General features: G+C 36.9%; 1 long non-coding RNA gene across 1 annotated transcript; it reads left to right on the forward strand.

The window, feature by feature from the left end:
• The first annotated feature begins 1,036 nt into the window (after positions 1-1,036).
• On the forward strand, positions 1,037-20,032 carry LOC103094001 (uncharacterized). The gene is made up of 2 exons (XR_008913748.1): positions 1,037-1,143; positions 19,654-20,032. It is a non-coding gene; the product is annotated as an uncharacterized LOC103094001 (long non-coding RNA).
• Positions 20,033-20,546: the final 514 nt, after the last annotated feature.

Below are 20,546 nucleotides of genomic sequence, written 5' to 3' on the forward strand. Positions count from 1 at the left end.
TTGAATAAGTTTGAATTTTGCCTCTATCACTTAACAGCTGTGTGACCCTGGGCAAGTCATGTAAACTTTCTTGGTCTTAGTTTCCTCATTTGCAAAATGGGAACCATAAACATAATAATAATACCAGCATCTACTTCATAAGGTTCTGTGAGAAAATAGAATGATACAATGAATAGCATTTTATAAAGCTTAAAGTACTAGCTTTAAAGTTTAGATGTTAGCAGAGATAGAACAGTTGATAACCTGGAGTCAAGGACCTGGGTTCAAATTTGACCTCAGAACTTCCTAGGGGTGTGACCCTGGGCAAGTTGCTTATTCCCAATTGCCTAGTCCTTGCTATTACAGTTGATAAGGTAAGGGTTTTTTTACAAAGGTAAGTTTTAAAACAATAGCTGAAATGAACTATGGAGAACTCCTTGTTAGGAAACACCCTCTATCAACTCAGATCAGCTCCTTCTCTGCAACCTCGACACTTCAAAAATTTCCCAGAACGCTGAAAAATTAAGTAACTTGCCCAGGGGCACCTAGGATTGGCTTCAAGTCCAGGTGTCTTTTCCCTGGAGTTGAGGCCAGGTAAGGGAGAGGGATTTTGTTGCTTGTCACAGGCCACCAGATAACTGTGAAGTTCAAGGATGATGGCCCCTGAACACAGCAGGCAAGAAACTTATTTTCTTGGGGGAGGAAATGGGCTTTAAGGGACCCCTGGATCCTAGGACAAATTCTGGTGACTCTAATAGCTATGGCTCTATTGTTGTTCGGTGGCGTCCCATTCTTTGTGACTCTGTGGACCATAGCACAACAATGCTGTCTGTGGGGTTTTCTTGGCAAGGACTCTGGAATGGTTTGCCATTTCCTTCTCCAGTAGATTAAGGCAACCAGAGATTAAGTGACTTGCCCAGCATCCCTCAGCTAGTAAGTGTTAGAGGCTGGTTTTGAACTGAGGTCTTCCGGACACCAAGCCCAGACACCAAAGCCAGTGCTGATCTCTAAATTCTGCTCAGCTCTAGCATTTTCCTTTTTTTTTTTTTAATTTCCAACCCTCCAATGAAAGGGAGACAGAGAACACCAAAGCCTTCAATACACCCCCTCAGAAGACTATCCCAGAAACCACTGAGGTCATATGACCTGAAGCACCAGGGTGAGGTAATGGGCCTTCCTGACTTCTGTGCACACACACACACACACACACACACACACACACACACACACACACACACACACTACCCAGAGGGGGCAAATTTGAGAGAATGAATGAGCCGGATGTAGTTGCAAGGTGCCCAATTTCTGAGAAGCACATTGAGACCTCGCCACAAAAGCTCATTACCAGCTGTGCTAATGGTCTCCTTGTAATGGGCTTCAAGTCTCTGCACGCAGGAATCAACCTCAGTCTCCACTGACTCTCCTGTGTCCTCCTACTCTAGCACTTTCTTACAGTTCTCTCACTAACTTTTCTTTCTGCATTTTTCTCTCCTCCCACTCTCCTTCCTCCACATTTATTCACCTCCACTCTTTCCCTTGCAATAAAATTAATCCTCTAGATTCAAGATTCAGATTTGGAAAGCATTTATCAAGTGCCTACTGCCTAGGATCAGGGAGCTCTCAGTTCAAATTCATCCCCAAACAGTTGCGAGCTGTGATCTTAGGGAAAATATTTAACCCCCTTTCCCCTCAGTTTCCTCAACTAGAAAATGGAGATAATAATAGCACCTACCTCCCAGCATCCTTGTGAAGATCAATGAGACAGCATTTGTAAAGCATTTCACTCAATGTCAGGTACACAATAGATGATTAATAAATTCTTTTCTTCTCTCCTCCTTCTTTCTATCTTCCTCCCTCCCTCCTTCCTTCCCTCCCTCCCTCCCTTCCTTCCTTCCTTCCTTCCTTCCTTCCTTCCTTCCTTCCTTCCTTCCTTCCTTCCTTCCTTCCTTCCTTCCTTCCTTCCTTCCTTCCTTCTTCCATCCCTCCAATACACAGTATTGATTCTAAGGCAGAAGGTAAGGATTAAAAAAATTAAAATAAAATAAAATAAAGCCTACTGAAGAAATACAGATCTCCCTCAAAGATATATTGACTATGAAATCTTGGGCAAGTTATTGTGCTGTTATGTTAGGTCCCATGTTAGAAATAAATGAGGCATTTAAAAGTCATCAAACAATTAACCAAAAGAGGTTTCCTGTGCCTTTAAACAGCAAAGATACGCCACAAGGAAACAGAGACATTGAGGATCTCTGAACACTAGGAGGATTTCCACATGGACATGAATCTGGTCAGCAGGGCGGGGCATGGTGGCTCAGGTATTTTTCAGAAATCCACCAAGTTCAAGGGGCCTCAACTTCATGTTAATTGTGGTGCTGTAGAAGACCTTTGAGAGTCCCCTGGATAGCAAGGAGACGAAATCTGTCACTAAAAAAGAAATTAATTCAGACTATTCATTGGAAGCTGAAGCTTAAATACTTGGCTACATAATAAGAAGGCAGGACTCATTGGAAAAGACCCTGATGTGGAGCAGTTAAATGGCCCCCCAAAATAATTTTTATGCCCTTAGGTGACCAGAAAGCTGAGTCAAGGGAAGTATCACTTTATAAACTACCACATAAACAATGAGATTATTAAATTCTTTGTTCACCACCCTTATCCTCACAAACAAAAATGTGCCTTTAAATGATTAGTTGTCATAGGGTAGTGGAAAGGGCATTAGATTTGGAGGCAAAAGATTTGAATTCAGATCCTGACTTCTATTCAGCAACTTTAGGTATATCAATTCACTTCTCTGGGCTTTGGTTGCCTCAACTGTGAAATGAAGAGGTTAGTTTAAATAATTTCTAAGGTCCTTTCGAGTTTCAAATCCTATGAATCTGATCCTTCCAACAGCGAGTCAGACTTAATTTAGCTCATTTAATAATTGGCGCTCTTGAAGTACAATGTTGTTGTTCAAATGTCAGTGACATGCCAGTGATTGAAAATCACATGCAAACATTGTGTACTTTCGGGAAGGAAAAAGTTTTGGGAACTTTTTAATATAGTGTCTATAAAGATGATTTAAGAAAAACCTGGAAAGACCTACATGAACTAGTGCAAAGTGAAGTGAGCAGAACCAGGAGAACATTTTACACACTACCAGCAATATTACATGATGAACCTTTATGAATGAGAGTTATTTTTGGCAATGCACCAATCTAAGAAAATCCTCAAGGACATGATGAAAAATGTCATCAGCCTCCAGAGAAACAACTGAGGGAGTCTGAATGTAAACCAAGACATATTATATTTCATTTTATTTCTTCACTGTTATTTTTCTTGAGTTCTCTTTTACAAAATGACATTGTGGAAAGATGTTTTATAGTATTACATGTGTAAAATCCATATCAGATTGCTTTCCATCTCAGAGAGAGGGGAGGAGGAGATAGGGAGGAAAAGAATTTGGCTCAAACTTTTAAAAAATGAAGCATAAAAAATTAGTTTGTAAAATATAATTGAGGAAAAAAATGAAAAATAGCATCTATGTTTAAATTGGACTCTAGGTTACAAATCTCATAGGAATAACAACTTTCTGTGATTCCATGCAGCTTTTCATGATGCTATGTACTCTGTTGAATTCACATTAAAGAACAAGTGCCAGAAAACAAACTTGGAAACCTAGATAAGAAAGGAACTGTAAGAAGCAGAGAGAATATTTTTATAGTCATTTTGACAAAACTAGATTGGCTTCCTTGTGAAGAGGCCTAGCTAATTAAACACCCCAGGATTTATATTTCTTCTAAATTCAGGATTATATTGGTCCTGGGAGGTGGAATGTTCTTCTCCGGCAGTACCCTCTGGTTAGGGATGGTTAGAGACTTGAAGAGGAGCAATGAGAGCAATTTACTATTTGCAGAGGACCGAGACTAATTTTAGCTCTAGAAGACATTAGCTTCTATAGCTCTTTTGGCTTATAATAGGGGACAATGGCTTAGTGAATTGAGAACTAGGCTTAGAGACTAGATGTCCTGGGTTCAAATCTGGCCTCCGACACTTCCTAGCTGTGTGATCCTGGACAAGTCACTTAACCCCCAGTGCCTATCCCTTACCACTCTTCTGCTTTGGAATCAATACACACTATTGATTCTAAGACAGAAAGTGAGGGCTTAAAAAACAAATTGAATATAATAGGGAGTGAAGGACATAGCTACATGGAGAAAACTCTAGAACAATGGTGCATCTCCATTCTTTCTTTCCTTTTTTTTTTGCTACATGCAACAAATGGCATGGTTTACTACTAAGTTGTTTTGTTTGTTTTGCTTATTAATTATTTGTATGTATTTTTAAAAAACCTTTTTACTAAATTAAGGCAGCTAGATGACTCTTCTTCCTGAGTTCATATCAGGCCTCAGACACATATTAGTTGTATGATCCTGGGAAAGTCACTTCACCTGTTTTTCTCAGTTTCCTCATATGTAAAATGAACTGGTGAAAGACATGGCAAATTTCTCTAGTATCTTTGCCGAGGAAATTCCAAATGGTGTCACAAAGAACAGACAGGACTGAGGGGCAACATTTACTGGATAAGATAATTTTGATTGTATGCAGAGTTGATATTTTTACTATAGAGAATATAATAGGATGGGGTGGGGCAGAAAACCTATGGATAACAGATGAACAAATCCATTTTAGTCAGATTCAGATTATTTAGTCAAACTTATTCTGGAGACTCTCCTTCCCAACTGAGTGGATTGCCTGGGGGCTCAGGGGATTTTATGAATTTTATTGATAACTTTCGTTTTTAAAGCTTTCCAGGTTTCAGTCAAAGGAAATTGTGTGGAAGTGGGACCTTTGCTGTAAACTATAATCTTGGCAAGAGAATCAGTCATCTATAAACCGACAGATTGCTTTGTGTCAGAAGCCATTGGTTTTGGGTCCCCTTTCCCAGCCCCAGACCTCAAGAGAGAGCTTTAGAGAGGTCACAAGATGCTCCCAGCCGGCAGACTTAGAAGGTAGTCAATTACTTCTATTCACAGTCCCCACTGCCAAAAGGAAGCAACTAAAAGACACTCCGGATCTAAATTATCCTCAGCAGTGGCCTCTGCTGGGCATCAGTAAGTATGCAGGACATCATTCCTCTGCAATATTAGATGTAGACAGTGACTTAGAGCACAGCTGAGAACATTACAATCCTGTATGCAAATAATTCTCCATTGCCTTTTCTTTTTTAAAACCCTTACCTTCCATCTTGGAATCAATACTGTGTTGGTTCCAAGGCAGAAGAGTGGAAAAGGCTAGGCCATGGGGGTCAAGTGACTTGCCCAGGGTCACACAGCTAGGAAGTGTCTGAGGCCAAATTTGAACCCAGGGCTTCCCATCTCTAGGCTCTCAATCCACTGAGCCACCCAGCTGCCCCCACTTCATTGCCTTTAAGTCTTTCTGATTTGTAGAACCTGGTGAACAGTTTTTTTTTCTGGTTCTTTTTTCCAGGTATGGTCATTTTTTCTATGCTATCACTTATTACCTTCTATCAGACAATTATAGATGCTTTGTGGGATGCAAAACAAATAGAAAACAAGAGGAAAAGAATTAAAGAAAAGGATCCTAGGAAAATAACCCAAGGAGAAAATGAAAGTAGTTGGTAAGGCAAGGTAAGGAAAAAAATAAGTAAAACATGCTGAGAAGGACAGTCAGTCAAAAAGCATTTATTAAGCCCGTACTCTCTTTATATATAACTCTACATTTACACACACATACACCTAATGTTTATAACTGCATATGGAAAGTCCCAGAGTTGTGTTGATTAATCACTGACTAAATACTGTGGTTTTATGAACATTTCCTTTAACTAGTCATATGATTCCCACTTCTGGAATTGATGAATTAATGAATTTTAAAACCTCTTTCTATTTTTAGTGATCTCTCAAGATCTTTAAAAAGGATATAGTCCAAGCAGAGAGATCCTTGACTAAGAGAAATATCTTTAATCCAATTGATTAGGGGCCACTGGTCTCCCTAATAAATTAATACCTGCTTGAAGTTCTGCCTCAGTTGCTTTTTGTTACATATTGAATTTTTTTGTGGCTCATACCCCTGAATTCATGCTCTCCCTGGGAAAATGGAAAAAGTACACATGAAGGAACTCAGAAATGAAGCAAACCTGGATATAACAATATTATAAGTTCTATTTATAATAATGCATAAATTATAAAATAAGAAAGATATCCTAGTACATTCTTCAACCAATCCCTGAATTCCCTCTAAAATGTCAAAGTTAAGTGGTCTTACAAATAATATAGTTTCTTCTTGAACACTTCCAGTTATTAAAAACTTTCAGTCTTTTGATGTAGCCCATTCAAATTTTGAGCAGCTGGGATTATTAGAAAGATCTTCTTCTTTATCTTTATTTGGTTAATATTCAATTATTTTTAATACAACATATTAAATGTAATAATATAATACATGAATGGTTATAACTATGCAATAAAGTAAATTAAATATACGTATCCAAGAGAAATAAGTTCTCACAATAGCTATGTCTAAAAACCTATATCTCATTCTTTATCCTGAATTTCTCTCTCCTCCAAACCTCTTCCCTAAGAAGGCAGGTAATATGATACAGGTTGTGTATATATATATATTTTCATATAATATCTATTTACCTGTTTATCATATTCTGAAACAAGGAATATTGCTTACACTAGAGAAAAATTCATGAAGGAAATAAAGTGAAGAATGGCATGTTTCAATCTGCATTTGGATTCCATCTGTTCTTTCTATGGCTGTGGATATCCTTCATCATCATGGATCTTTGCCTTATTGATACTTGTTAAATCATTAAGGTCTTCTTTTTTAGGGGGTCAAAACTTGGCTTCCTTCTCAATTCTACTCATTGGTCCTAATCCTCCTCTCTGGATCCATACAGAATAAATTGAAAGAACATAGCCAATGAATGAGATTGCAGAATGGTGTAGTAGAAACAGTGGTTGACACCATTTGGAATTTTCTTGGCAAAGATAGATAATGGAGTGATTTTCCCTTTCCTTCTTATAAGTAAGGGATTTTAACAGGGTAAGCTGACAGCAAGAGATTCTGCAAATCAATATTCCACACAGAACTCTCAGGAACACAGAGACAGTTTCTGAGAGCTGTTGGTGAACTCCTCTGGAATAGAGAGAGGCTGCTGCTTTTTTCCCTAGCAGTCAGGAAAGCCAAGAAGGTTTCTGTTTGGTATTTCTGGGTTGGACCAGAGAGCCAGTGATTCCCTCTTCTTTGGCTTTCTTGATATTCTGCCTGTTCCTGCCTGCTGTTGCTGCTGGTGCTGCTGATGTCAAGTGTATTTCAACAGAGCTGTTACTGGGGCTACTGCTTGAATCAAAGAGGACTCTTATGTTGTGAGATTCCTTGGCCTTGGTCCTTGTTCTTACCAAACCCCCTTAACCTTAATTTCTACTTTAAGAATTTAGTTTAGAATAATTATAGAAGATATAAGGGTTTTAATCTCTGTTTGGGTTGAGTTAGTTTTTCCTTTTCTCCTTTCCCCTTTATCTAAATAAACATGTTATTTTATATACATAGTTAGTTTTGAACCCTTCTTTTAACCCACCTATTACTTTTGGCGAGTCAGTAGGGCAAACCTACAAAAATTGACTAAGACCAAAGTAAAACGGGGAGATCAGTAGGTTGGCAGTTGGACCAGCTTGCAACATTCCACTGTCCCTCTCAGCACCTGGTTGCTCTCCAAGGTCCTGATACTGTTTACTCTTGATTGACATGGAACTCTGATTCTTGATTGATGATGAGGGGGGTTTAATGTTTAAATACCCTAAAGGCCAATAGCACATGTGTTAGGGAGCCATTTTTGTTGTTGTTTTTGTTTTTTGATTCTTTTATTTGATGTTTGTTATTACGAATCATAGTGGATAATAATAACACATATCCTGTGTTTTATAGCAACTTCATGTACACATTTTATATTGTGTCAGGAGACATGGCAAATGTTATTTTACATTTTTTATGGGGTTATTTCCTACATATCTCTTATGGGATTTTCACCTTGTTTCCCCATTGTTGTTATATTGTTTTAGGATATGAATGGATGGAACCAGTGATGTCTTTGACTATCAGAACTGTGTTAGCTTATTTACCATTGATGTGTTTATGTTTACTTGTCTTGTATAAAATGTAGAGTTTTGGGTTTTGGTGTTGGTTATAAAATATGGGCAATTGTTTTATAGATAACAAAAGATTCTGAGATGAAGCAGATGATTATGGTAATGAAAGATAAGATAGAAGCAATGGAGCAATGTAGGAAGGAGAATGATTTTTAATAATGGTGTTTTGAATGATTTCAAGGATAATGCTATAGATAAGGAAAATAATGAAGGAAATAGTAAGAAAATATATAGATTGGGAAGGGAGAATGCTGAATGTAATAAAAACCAAGCATGGTTGTTTCCTCTAAGGGATATACCTGTGGTTACACAAGATGAAGTATATAAGGTAAAACCTCATAAATTGTTTACTACTGAGGATTTGGAAATGATCAGACATAGAACCCCATACTTTTCTGATGAACCTAATAAAGTGGTGAAGGAATTTCAGAGAGCTATAGAGATCTTTGACCCTGACTATGCTGATTTTTACTTACTTATTAATGAAGGAATTATTAACCAAGAGAGAAAAAAAAACAATTCATAGAGGAAACTAGAAATGATCCATCTTTGACCCCATGCCACAGGATTTTGGAGGTGTAGATATGAATTCATCCCCTGATTATACAAGTATGAAACAAGCCATGAGGTCAATCATTGATGTAATGAAAAGACATATAAAATGCCCTAATGCTTGGTCCAAATTTGAGAACATTAAGCAGAAACAAAATCACCAACTAATTTTTAGAGAGAATAACAGATGCTGCTGAAGTAATTTTAGGCCTTGATGTGTTAGCTGATGACACAATTACACACATCGAGAGAATATTTGTAAAAAATGTGTGTCCTAAGATAAAATTATTTTTAAAAAATAATTGCCCAGATTGGGAAGAGATGGCTTTGAAATAATTAAGGAGAAAATCAACTTAGCTGTGCATGGATAATGATGATAGATATGAAGATAGGGATACAGTAATTGAGGATTTGAAAAAGAAATTAATAAATGTTGAAAATAAAGCAAGGGCAGTGAAATAAAGGAAATAAAGGCAGTGGCAGCACTTAGATTTGTGCAACAAAACAACCAGTACAAGCCAAGAAAAAGGAGATCTGGAACTCAAAGATGTTTCTTATGTAATCGAGTAGGTCATTTTGTTAGGAAATGTAGATTCAGAAGGCAATTTTCTAAGCAATTGAATCAGAATTATGGATATAATAAACAGTATAATAATAATTGGAATAACAATCATTATCAGAGAAGAAATACTAATAACTGTCCTAATGCTTTCTGTAAGGGAACTCAAGCAACTGATTTGAACACTATGCAAGAGTGGATTAAATCAGGAGTGAGACCCAAGTACAGCCAAGTGGTTAGTGGACATAAGGGTGATCAGAACAAAGTGGCATGTTCATTATGAAGGTGTATTTGAAAAATCAAGGGAAAATAGATTGGAATTTAATGGAATTGAATGGAATGGAGATAAGATTAATGAATTTGTAAATAATGTGATTGAAACAAAGGATAATGTAATTAGTGTTAATAATTGTGAGGGAAAAGAAAGTTTTAATATAAAATTATTGGAAAATTCTAATGATTGTGAAACAATGGAAAATAGTGGAGAATGTAGATGCATAAAGATAATGTGATTGTAAATGAGAACAATGATACCAAAATAGAGATTATAAAGACCAATGAGAATAGTGAAAAAACTGATGATCATGTTAAAGATGTGAAATCCTGGGAATATCATGCAATTCAAGCAGATGCAAATTTGGATGGACAGGAGCTTTGTAGTGATGTTACTGTGCTAGCACCGGTGTTGGAAACATTCCAACCACTAAATAGTACAGAACCATATGTGTCTGAAATTCTTGGAGACCAGATTTATGATCTTCTGGTTGATAGTGGAGTCAGTAAATCAGTTTTGCAAAGTTTTTCTAAGAATTGTAGAGCTGTTGGTATAATGGAAGTAATAGGTGCTACTAGTAAACCACAGACAGTAGCAAAATTATAACCAAAAATGATTACTTTAGGTCCATTATCTGTGGAGTATGCATTTTTGTGTTTGCCAGACTGTCCAATGAATCTTTTAGGTAGAGATTTATTATGTAAATTAAGGGCAACAATCCAATGTATTGATACTGGTGATATCTCACTACCAGAAGAATCTCTGAAAGCTTTTCCATTGCTCTTCTTAGATTCAGTCAGTACAGAGGGTGACTTAGATTCAATCTCTCCAATACCTGAGGCTATCCCTGAAGATTTTTGGTCAAAGTCTTCCACAGATGTAGGTCTATTGAAATCAGCTACTCCAGTCAAGTGAGGACTAAGGAAGGACCAGTTCCTTGTGTACCTCAATATCCCTTGACTAAAGAAGCAATTGAGGGTATAAGATCAATCATTGAATCCCTAATCCAAACAAGGGATCATAATACCTTGCTTCTTAGAATATAACACTCCTATACTCCCAATCAAAAAGCCAAAGTTAGATCAGAATGGCAACGTTTTATATCATTTTATACAGGATTTAAGAGTAGTCAATGATTATATAATCAAGATTCATCCTATTGTACCAAGTCCAGCTGCTATAATTTCTTCCATTGTAAATCAGGCAAGATATTTTACTGTGATAGACTCATACTCAGTTTTTTTCTCAATTCCAATTCATGAGGATTCTCAAAAGTTATTTGCTTTTACCTGGGAAAAACCCAAAGGACATGGACTCATAAGCCCTAGGGTTTTACCAATTTGCTGAACCAATTTTCACAAATTCTAAATGGAGATCTCAAAACTATAAAATCCAAAACAAGTAAATTGGTGACTTTTGTGTATTATATTCTTCTTGCATCTCCAAATGCTAAGGTGTGTCTGAGAGATAGCAAGATTCTGTTGTTAGAATTATATAAGCATGGATATAAAATTTCCAAGGCAAAATTACAATGGGTTTTGCCTCATGTGCAATATCTTGGTTTTGTGCTATCAGAGGGTTAAAGAAGTATCAAACAGCAAAGAATAGAAGATATCCAGAAACTGAGTGCTCCTAAAATCAAAAAGCAACTCAGAGCTGTTCTTGGAACAACTGGATTCTGTAGACAATGGATACCTGGATATAGTAAACTAACAAAATCTCTAACATATTTAATCAGGGATACAGAACCTGAACCTCTGAAACTAAAACCTGAACATCTGCAAGTCTTAAGTAAGCTTAAAGAAGTCATTTTATCTGCTCCAGCTTTGGGTATCCCAGACTACAAAACCATTCCAACTATTTGTTAATGAAACTAAAGGTATTGCTTCTAGGGTACTGACATAGACTTTAGGACAAAGTTATTGTCCAATTGAATATTATAGTTGTCAGCTTGATCCAATAGCTGCAGATACAGTTCCTTGTCTAAGGGTTATAGCAGCTGCTGCAAGGTTAGTCCAGAAGTCAGCAGATTTAGTTTTGGGATATCCGTTGACTGTATATTGTTCACATCAAAGAGAAGCACTAATGAGGAGATTTTGTACTCAAGCTAATTTAGATCAACAAATTTCTGAGTATGAAATTATTCTCCTAGGTAGTGAGAACATTCAGTTGAGGAAATGTAGTGAATTAAATTCAGCTATACTTCTTCCTGATTTGCCAAAGAATGGTGAACCATTACATGAGTGTCTAGAAGTAGTAGATCTAGTGGATATGCCTAGGATGGATTTGAAAGACACTCCTATTGAAAATCCAGAGTTGGTGTTATTTACAGATGGTTCTTTATATTTGTGTGATGGAATTAATTGTACTGGTGCTGTAGTGGTCACAGAATTTGAGACACTGTGGTGTGGCTCATTAGCTAGTAACCTTAGTGCTCAAGGAGCAGAGTTGGGGGCATTGAAGCAAGCATGTCTTCTAGCTGATGGTAAAAGTGCTAATATTTTTACAGATTCTCATTATGCATTTTCAGTATGTCATGCAACAGGGAAGATATGGAAATAATGAGGTGTGCAGAAATAATAACTGAGTTGTTGGATGCTATCCAAAAACCTAAACAGCTAGTGGCAATCCATTGTAGAAGTCATACTTGTGGCAGAGATTCAGTCTCTAAAGGAAGCCATAGAGCTGATATTACTGCTAAGTTTGCAGCCTGGAATGCTCCAGTGCATGTAATGAATTTGTCAGCTATTGAGTCTGATGATTTAGAAAGAGCTTATGTAGACTCAGAAATGGAAGGGGAAATTTGGAGCAAGGAACGAACATGGAATATGGGTTGCAGACACTGGAAAACCACAGTTACCAAAAGATTTATATACCTATTTGTGTCAAGCCATTGACACAAAAGGTCATTTTGATACTCAAGCTGTAGTGGACTCTGTAAAAATGCACTGGGTAGCACCAGGAAGGAGTACTGTTGCAAATAAGATCTGTACAAGTTTTTCTGTTTGCCAAAATTTCAATCAAGGTGCATTCAGAAAGAAAGGTTTTGGTGGTAGACCTTTGGCATATTGTCCATTTGAGAGTTTGCAAATTGATCACACCAGCATGCCCAAAGCTAGAAGATACAAGTTTTGTCTTGTATTATTGATAGATTAACAATATGGCCTGAAACTTTTCCATCTAATACTAATACATATAGCTTTGTGGTAAAAGTGTTGATTAAGTGCTGGGAACCATCAGACCAAGACGCCTTGACAGAGTCATGCGTGGTAGCTGGGGAGACCACAAAGTGGTCCTTGGTGAGAGGTGATTGCCCATCCAACCCTCTTTTACATGACCTCTTTCAATAATGCCCCTTACCTATGAATTGACATGATTAATATTCCCCCTAGGCTCAAAAGAAATAATGCAAGAGCAAAACACCTGTACCCTTATTCCCCAAAACATCACCAAAAGATCAAACCCTCAAACCCAATCCCAAAAGACTATCATGGGTTAACTTTTACTTAGATACATAATTCCCAGCAAAACTGCAGCTACAGGCCAAGCTTAAAACTTTCTCATGAAGCCAGCACACAAATCAATCATAGAGGCCCATACAATATGTACAGGTACAGTACAGGTACATTAAGCTTCAATATGCCTCAGTGACTCAATTACACAAATCAGTAACTCCCTAGAAGCCACCAGTCTAAATTTGAATTGTGTTCCCAGATCCCTCAGGCTTGATGATATGATTGTTGAATTGTCTTTTATGAACTGCTGATTAATTATTCCATTTTATTAAAAGCAATACATAATTTTCCTTGATTGTTTATAAGCTCAAAACTTCTCACAGGGTAATGAGAAAATTAATCCACCTGTGATGAAATCATTTATCTTGTGTGCAACCTTTATTCTATCTGTAATCACAATACAAAAATATAGAATGTTAATCAAGTGATTTGTTAAGAGTTAATGTATCACTTTTCCAATTATCTCTCTTTGATTTTGTGTATCTGCATGCCAAGAATATGGATATAAAAATAAATCCCAAGCCTGGGAATGTCGGAGCAGCTATCAGATGCAAAGCAATCCCATGGCTGTTATGATTAAGCTGTTTTCCATTTCTTATTTTTGTTGACTGATCGTTCACTACCAATTGGGATACCCTGGAGTCGCGGGCAAGGGTGGACTTTGCCTGTGGCATTATCAAAATTGTTCCTAGGTTTGGTGTACCAGTTACCATAGATTCTGATAAAGGATCTCATTTTACACAAGATATCCTGAAAAGAGTCTATAAAAATCTTGGAATAACACCTAAATATCATGTTCCTTATCATCCACAAACTGGTCAAGTGGAACATGCGAATAGGGAACTCAAGACTATGGTGGGGAAAATTTGTGCTGAAACTCATCTAAAACGGTCAGATATTTTCCCTATAGCTTTGTTTTACCTATGTACAAGACCAAGAGCAGATTTAACATATATCATCTTATGAAATTCTCTTTGGACATGCTCCAGTGCAGGCAAAAATTTGTAAGACTATTTTATACATATCTCTTAGGTGATTGTCAATGTGCTTCATATTTAAGTGCATTACAACAACGGCTTAGAGACTGCATGATATGGAAGGATTGATCCAATCTGGCCCATTGAATTATTCTCTTCATAATTTTCTACCAGGTGATATGGTGTATGTGAAAAATTTTGCAAAAACATCAGTAACTCAAGAGAATTGGGTTTGTCCTTATACAATTGTGTTAGTTTCACTGTTTTCTGTGAAAGTAGTAAGAAGAGATTCGTGGTATCATTGCTCACATATTAAATTAGCTCATGAAATTAATAATGAAAATGTAGAAATTGTTGGAGAAGAAAATGAAGAAGTTTGTGGAAAGCTGAGATTCATTAGGCAAATAGTCTGCAGTCAAAAAGATCAGTAAGGGGAGGATCATTCCAGTGGAAGAGGACATTCGGATGGAAGAGGACATTGCAGTTGAAGAGGATTCAGAAAATTAATGGACATCGTAAAAAGACTGAAAGTCATAAATATTAAGCAGATAAAGACTTTGAAGGGAATTTTCAATAAGGAGGATCAAGTTTTTGATGGAATAATGTTTTTAAGGAATTTTGGCAATGTAATACAACACAACATAACATATATTCACACATTCCTCAATACATTTTACTACCATGGATTTTGGAGAGGAAGAATTCTTCAAACAAGTTGAGAAGGGAAGAAAAATCTGAAGTTTTGGTAAGTATGCAACAGTAACACAACAGTAACACAATACTAACACTGGCATAACACTAATAAAACAACATAACATAGCATAAATAACAACATAACAAAAACATATACCCAATAATATAAACATGTTTAGGACACATTGATTTGCTAGTTGAATGAGTGACACAATGTATAGCTAGATACTAACAATGTTATAGTTAATTATGAAGTAGTTAGTTACTAACAAAAATAGCTAGCTACTTAGTTTAGAATAGTAATAGTATAGGAAGACAAGATTAGTTTTAGGAGATTTTAGGAAGATGGGGCTACAGATAGATAGATTAGAATTTAAGATTGATAAAATAAGGTAAGATACTGAACTATGTTATAAAATATATTACAACATACATAACATAGTACACATGATATATAACATCACATATCACCAAAATGTAAATACAAATGCAAATATATATAAATGGTATGTATTATAGTTAGATTATAAATTAATTGTATTATAGTGTATGTAATATATGTGTAAATATGAAGTGTATATGTATAGCATAAATGTATATATTGCATTATATGTTGTATGTGTATATGTACATATGTAAAACTTATGTAAAGAGATCACTTATGTTTAATTTTCATCTATTGTTAAATGTATTTTGCATTAGTAAGTTTGATGATTTGGTTTAACTTTTTTTTATAAAACTTATGCAATGTTGTATTTATTGCATTTTCCAAAAAGTTTTGTCTAAGTTTGATGTTTATGCATTGCAACAGTAGTAGAATTTTCTATATTGGTTGATAAGAGTAGTATTTTATGATTTTAATGTTTTGCATGAATTTGTGTTTGTATTTTGATTTTGATGTTATTTGCTTGTTTTGCTTTTGCATATGATTGATCTGTATTTTGAACTTTGTACTTATTCATTATATACTTTCCTTTCCTTGATTAAATCACTAGAACAGGATAGTATTAGATAGAATAAGATAGTTGAGTGTACTTTGTTTATTATTTTTCGGTAGAAATTTTAGTTTAAGGAAAATATAAGTATGTTAGTGCACAAATGCCAAAATAGTGTTTTCAACATGATTTTGGCTTTGTGCAAAGGGGGGGGGATGTAGTAAGGGGTAAGTAAGGATGTAGTAACAGGATAAGCTGACAGCAAGAGATACTGCAAACCAACATTCCACACAGAACTCTCAGGAGTACAGAGACAGTCTCTGAGAGCTGTTGGTGAACTCCTCTGGAATAGAGAGAGGCTGTTGCTTTTTCCCCTAGTAGTCAGGAAAACCAAGAGGGTTTCTGTTTGGTATTTCTGGGGTGGACCCAGAGAGCCAGTGATTCCCTCTTCTTTAGCTTGATATTCTGCCTGTTGCTGCCTGCTGTTGCTGCTGATGTCATGTGGATTTCAACAGAACTGTTACTGGGACTACTGCTTGAATCAAAGAGGACTCCTGTGTTGTGAGATTCTTTGGCCCTGGTCCTTGTTCCTACCAAACCCCTTTAATCTTAATTGCTAATTTAAGAATTTAGTTTAGAATAATTATAGAAGATATAAGGGTTTTAATCTTTGTTTGGGTTAAGAATTAGTTATGCCCTAATTCCCTTTTCCCCTTTTAGTTAGTTAGTTAATTAGTTAGTTAGTTTTGAGCCCTTCTTTTAACCCACTTATATCCTCCAGCTCATTTTACAGATGAGGGAACTGAGACAAGTAAGGTTAAGTGATTTGCCCAGGGTCACACAGCTAGTATCTTGAGGCCAAATTTGAACCCAGGGAGATGAGCCTGAATCCAAGCTCTGACACTATCCACTGTGTCACCTAGCTGCTCAACAAGCATTCCAGACACACAGATGGAAGAAATCAGTCATTCAAGGGAGGGAGAAGCGTCAAGGAATGGACCTGCTACCAACAGAGAAGAGAAGAATCCAAGAGCCCCACTGGACAATTCAACCCAGCATATATTTTCACCCAGGGGGAGTTTAGTGAGGACTTTACAAAGAAAAAAAAAAAGAGACTTTCAGACCACAAGGAATTATGAGCTATTATTGCCATATCTACATCCTATAAATGAACTATATTACAATTGCACTCTAAGTGGAAGTCTACTTTTTCTCATGGATGTTGTGTGAATTTCTGGAGAATGCTCCCTAGTTTTATGGGCTGAATGTTTAATATTTCACATTCTTACTATTTTTTTCCTTGAGTGACTGTCTTCTCATATTCATTTGTGTCTAAAGTATGGATCTCAACTTCGCCAGTGAATGAAATGTCTACCACTGGCTCAGTAGGTCTGATGATATGACCACAGAAAGGAGGTGCATGGGGAGGGAAGATCACCCCATTCCCCATCACATCTTATTCCTTGATGTTATAGGAACAGAATTCTCTTCCATAATGGTATACAGCTCTCAAGCTCATGTTCTGAAACTTGTTTAGGGCCTATTCATTTCAAAGCAGAGTCAACTTGCTTGCTTAGCTAAACCTGTTCTCTTCTCCCAGGCAAAGATCAATATCGCATCTGATAAAGAGATCAGAGATTAGATAGTTGTTTTTTTTTATAGTTAATTTAACAACCATTAATATCCTTTTATTTGAGGCAGTTAGGTGGCTCAGTGGATTAAGAGCCAGGCCCAGATGTGGGAGGTCCTGGGTTCAAATTTGGCCTCAGATACTTCCTAGCTTTGTGACCCTGGGCAAGTCCGCAAGTCCCTTAACCCCCATTGCCTAGCCTTTACCACTCTTCTGCCTTGGAACCAATACACTGTTTTGAGATGGAAGGTAAGGGTTATATATATATATATATAAGGTATAATATATATATATATTATTATATAATATATATTATTATTATAAAATATATTTATATATATATAAAGTATAATATATATAATGTCTAAAGTATATATGTATAATATATATATATAATGTATATGTATACTTTGATTATGTTTTGGACCTTCTTTTTTTGGAATGTTCTTCTACCTCATTTCAAACTCTTAGCTTCTCTGGCTTCCTTCAAGTCACAGCTAAAGTCTTCCCTTCTACTGGAAGCCTTTCCTGCTACCCCTTAATTCTAATTCCCTATTCCTTTGGTTGATTCCTACCAATTTTTCTTGTATGCAGATTATTTGCACATAGATATTTGCATGCTCTCTCTCCCATTAGACTCTGAACTCCTTGAGAGTAAGGATTATTTTTTTACTTTCTGTGTATCCCTAATGCTTAGTATAGTGCCTGACACATAGTAGGCACTTAATAAATGTTTCTTGACCATGACTGACATCAACTTGAGACTGACATGTCTTGGGAAAGAGAGCCTCCTTCCTTATATAAATCTCTGGCTAGTTGGGGGGGGGAGACCTTGAATATACATCTCTATATAATATATGTAGTTTAATATATATGTATATATATATATCCTTTCTGCCTCCTATATGTGGGCTATGAGCCAACAGGATGAGAAAAGTACATCTGTGTCCTTTGTGCATGGAATAGCTGTCATATGTGTCATTAAAGGGAGTGCCACACAGGTGAAATCACAGCTGTTTTGGAGCTAAAATGGAAGAAACTCACTCTTTTAGTTTCTGGGAACCCGAATGATGAGTTGCGTAACAAACTTTAAAGGGAGGAAGTGTGGATTAATAGAGTTTCCAGTGAAATTGAGGGATTCTCCATTCAACTAGATTTGGTTCATGGTCCAAAGCCGGAGGCAGTTGATAGGACATTGGGAATTCCTGTTGATTGACAAAAGATCAACCATTCCTCCTCTCAGTCTATCAAAGCAAGCTGGTCACACTTTTTGGCTGCCTCTTCACCCTTTCCCCTAAGATTTCTTCCAGAAAGGAGGGTTTGGGAGGAGAAGGAGAGGATTGTCTTTCCTTTGACCTGTAAAAAAAAAGAATACCTCAAAATCATTTGCTTCAGTCACTTGGATATTTTAGTTTAGTTTAGTTTTTATATTAGGCTGTTTTATGTAGGCAGTTGTTTCAGCTATACAACACACACTATGCAAGTAGACTGGTTTCAAGATGAAAAAGAATTAACCATCGGAAGTGGATTTAATTGACAGTTCTGCTTTAAGCTCCCTCAGTCAAATAGTTGACTGAATGATTTCAGGGAGCATGCAGAAACCCTATTCTCCTCACCTCCCCAAACAAGTTTGTGTCCTGTCCAAAAAGGGGGATTCCAAATCTCAATTTCCAGAACACCAAGGGGAATAAAGTTCTTATTTACCTAAGTCTTCTGGGATCAAGGAGAGTGAGAGTGCCAGTGAATGTTGGTGGCATGGAGGCCAGGATTCTGTGCTCCATAGCTAGTTAAACAGGGATGGTGGCAGAGAGCAAATGAAGGTGATTTTAGTTTAGGTTTCTATTATTTTACAGAAATATTTCTGTAATTACCATACAGAAGGCAATCGACCATGTGAATAAGGGCTTCAGGCAGGGCTGCTCCCCAAGGCAGCCAGGTAAACAAGGGCCAAGTGGAAATGTAGGAAAGTGGGTTTATCTCCCAGAGATGGGGTGGTCCATGTCTGCCCAGGGTAAATAACTCAGTACTTGAAGCTGTTTTCCTCCAGTGAATTGTAATTGTATTTGGAGTGTCATTTTTCTCAAACTAGTCCAGACAATTCAGAAGCCAAGGTTGAAAAAGGAGAGTTAATCCTAGAGGGATGACTCACCTTGGCTCTGGAGCCAGAACTGATGGGGGAATGAGGACAAATTCAAAATGATGGTAACAGGCTACTGCAATAAAACTCTGTGGTTGAGTGAATGACACTTTAATTGCTGGACATTCAAAGATTTAAATAATAAATTGTTTTATCAAATTAATTGGCACTAGTGATTACAACTCTGTTGAAGTACTGTATGTTTTGTGAATTTTCTATTTTTTCTTTTTTCTTTTTGCTGATGCCTAGACCCATTTTGGAATGGAAAACACTCCTAAGCCATTTTCCTCATGATTGACGTCTTCCAAGATGTTTGTATCAACTTGAATGAAGGGAGGATAATGGAGGTAAACTTGACTGAGTTCAAGTGGTGAAGTTATTTCTATATTTTGAAATAAGGGCAAAGGAATCTCAGAGGAAGTCTCTTAATTAGGGAATTTAGGCATGTTTCATGAAACATCCTTAGTTCCCCAAGTTCAGTGCCAAGGAAGGCAGCCATGACCTTCTCCAACCTGTCCTTTTGTGTACCATCAGAGATTGAACGTTGGGCTAGGTGAACCATGGATCTGACCCAGCACAGTAAATTTCATATTGCTATGCTATGTAAATAAAGTTCTTTCCCTGAAAAGCTTGCTTGTCTTAACGCACCCAGGAGCCTGGGAACACCCTGCTGCCTTATATTTGCTTTCAAGGATAACTCATGAGGAGTTCACGGAAAACATAATGAGAGGGTTGACAGCCTTTTCAGATAGATCAGGGGGAGTGGGGTGGAGCTCAAGAGAAAGGGGGTCCACAGGGTGACTATATATGCTGATATATATGACTATATATATCTCCACATCTAAAGTAGACTGGGTGGCCTTAGGGCAAAATGGTAACAAGTCCCAGCTACTTTCTCAGCCTCAGTATCCTCAAGTAAAAGGAGCAAAGTCTATATTCACCAAACCAAGTAAGATTTTTGATTATCAGCTTTTCTCCTGCCTTGTTCATATAAAAAAGGCAGGGGGGGGCAGAATAAATTTAACATATACATAATCAAACATGTTACTAATAATTATCCAGTTGACTCTATTTCCCACCCTAGTTTAGGTGGAAGAAGGATAGAATTTGCCTTTCAGGGTTGAAGTTCCCTTTCCCATTTT

Source organism: Monodelphis domestica, chromosome 7 (assembly GCF_027887165.1).
Source record: "Monodelphis domestica isolate mMonDom1 chromosome 7, mMonDom1.pri, whole genome shotgun sequence".
NCBI classification, from domain to species: Eukaryota; Metazoa; Chordata; class Mammalia; order Didelphimorphia; family Didelphidae; genus Monodelphis; species Monodelphis domestica.